General features: G+C 38.1%; 1 long non-coding RNA gene across 1 annotated transcript in view; it reads right to left on the bottom strand.

Moving 5' to 3' along the window:
• LOC106940056 (uncharacterized) overlaps positions 1 to 615 on the bottom strand; it is a 7,073-nt gene extending 6,458 nt beyond the window's left edge. The window contains exon 1 of the long non-coding RNA XR_001422986.1: positions 538 to 615. This is a non-coding gene — a long non-coding RNA (uncharacterized LOC106940056). The remainder of the gene's footprint in view (positions 1 to 537) is intronic.
• Between the last annotated feature and the right edge of the window lie 1,797 nt (positions 616 to 2,412).

The raw sequence follows: 2,412 nt of genomic DNA, 5'->3' as shown, positions 1-2,412 counted from the left end.
TTTATGTTCATGACAGGTGTTATGTAATGTTTATGACACTGTCATGTCAGTCTTATGCACACCCCTTCAAATAAAGTGTCACCAATCGTTTTGTTTACTAAAAACATCTAGGTTACCGTGGATTAGCCGCGGTCCAGAAAAGGACATAAACACCACAACAACAGGCGCAGTGACAGCTTTCATGCAAGAGCTGTGAAAAATAACCGTCTACCTCCCGCCCCTCTCTGCTCCCCAGAAGACAGAAACACACACGGACATGGACAAACCCATCAACTGCGTCCTAAAGGCTGCTACAGACGCTAGAGCGACTCTAACAGGACTCTAACAAACGGGCCACATATTTACGCTGCCGTCGGTCCTTTTCCCTGCTTTATAGCCGCAAAGTCTCTTGTGTCGTCTTAAGTATTTACACAGGAAATGGATGTCAGAAGTATCAAGACGAAGTAGAAGTCCCCTTTATTAGTTGAAGCTGTTTTCGTTACTATATATCACCTAATATTCACGAACAATCATATAGTTAAAAAGCTTGATTCTTACCTTTACTGTGCTGCTGGTTTTGCTGTACTGCTGCTGGGAGTGACACGCAGGTTGCACGAATTACTTTCACTTTCACTTTCAGATAAAGCCCCACCCCCTGCCAGCATGCCTAAGTGGGCCCCATATGGGGAAAGGAAGGCCAGACCAGATGGGTCCCATATGGGTTTGTCCGCGGGTTCCACGGTGGGCCCACATGGGTTTGGCCATTTAGGGCCCATGTAGGACCCATGTAGGCTGTGGCCCTACATGTTTATTCTTATAAGAGGAAACAGTCTTATAAGACTGTCTCATATTAATGAGTCCTTATTATAACAATGCATGTTATTTTTAATCAGTACCAGAAATGGGCTTCTAGTCTCATGATTTATAAGAACCGCGATCAAAAAACTCTTAGGGTTTACTGCTAAACAGGCTAAAAAGTAAATTTGTTAGTTAATTTATTTATTTCATGAAACACGAAAGAAGTACAAAATCACACACATGAACAAGGAATGCAAAAAACACATATTTTTGTACCACAATAATCTTAACATACAAAGTATTAGATGATGTGGTATTAACAACAAATACATGGGTTCTTAATTTTTACTTGTGATTAGTTATTAAAGCTGAGTGTTTATTATTATTATTAATTTTAATTGTGCTTTGTTAATGTTATTGTGTCTTTGATGATGTTGTAATGTTTTTCAGTTTGTCGTTGGTTTAGTGATTTGTTGATGTGGTTTGAACTTCAGGGCCACCGTATTATCCTATTTAGTTGCACATCTTTGAATCTAAAATATTTAAGAACTGCACAGTATTCTTTTCTTATGTCGTAAATCTGACCTTATTATCATTGTTAATTTTGTTATGTTTGACTTTCCTGTCATTTCGCTACCTTTACACCAAAATTTCTCAATTGAAACATAATAAAAGTTATTTCTATTGTATTCCAATTTTCCACTTAAATTTTAAGGGCAAAAATTGATAGACATTTAGAACTACTTCTGATTTTATCCACTTTGACAACAGATTTAGTTCCATCTGAAGAAAACAAACCCTAGAGCAGTGGTTCTTAACCTGGGCTCGATCGAACTCCAGGGGTTCAATGAGTCGGTCTCAGGGGTTCGGCGGAGCCTCTGCCGCGGAGGTAAAGACACCGTGTAAACTCGTGATGACGCCCCGCTTTGTTATCACTTGCTGCAGAGGATCACGTTACATTGCTTGTCATGCGGAGGAGCACTGATTGAAGGAGTTCCACTCTCAGCATGGATTTGATCTTGTGTCTTTAATTACTTCAGCAAAACTCAGTTTTTACCCCAGTTTTTACCTGGGGGGTTTGGTACCTCAAAAAAGGTTAAGAACCACTGCCCTAGAGTATGATGCTGCTACATCCATGTTTACCTGTAGATATGGTGTTGTCTTGGTGATGGGTTAACTTTTCAGACTGTAACTAAAAGTATAAATTTGGTTCCTCAACACAATTTCTCACAAGTTTAGGGTGAATTTAATCAAGCATTGATGTTTCCTCTTATTCATCATTCCTTCATTTTCATTAGATCTCTTTGCACCGACTCAGTACTGCAGCAAACAAAAGAGCTAAAACATAAACATGTTATGTGTGTGACATTATCACACCAAGGTTAATAATATTCTATTATTCCTTCAAACTTTATTCATTATTTGTCAGAGAAAACAGTTCCCAAACATCATGCTACATTGGTTATAGGCAGAGGTTATAAAGTTACAAAGGTCAAGATTAAAGTTACAACATGCATTAAGAAGAGTCACAAGAATTCATTCATTCAAAGCATCTATTTGATCTTCATTCAAAAGCAACTAAATAGACAGTTTATTATACCAGCTTCACTATCATAAGCACTTTATTTTAGTATA

The sequence above is a fragment of the Poecilia latipinna genome, unplaced genomic scaffold (genome assembly GCF_001443285.1).
Source record: "Poecilia latipinna isolate Pla-1442-1.1 unplaced genomic scaffold, P_latipinna-1.0 Scaffold3077, whole genome shotgun sequence".
Taxonomy (NCBI): Eukaryota; Metazoa; Chordata; class Actinopteri; order Cyprinodontiformes; family Poeciliidae; genus Poecilia; species Poecilia latipinna.
The sequence above is the reverse complement of the archived record's forward strand: the minus strand, read 5'-3'. Positions and strand labels throughout refer to the sequence as shown.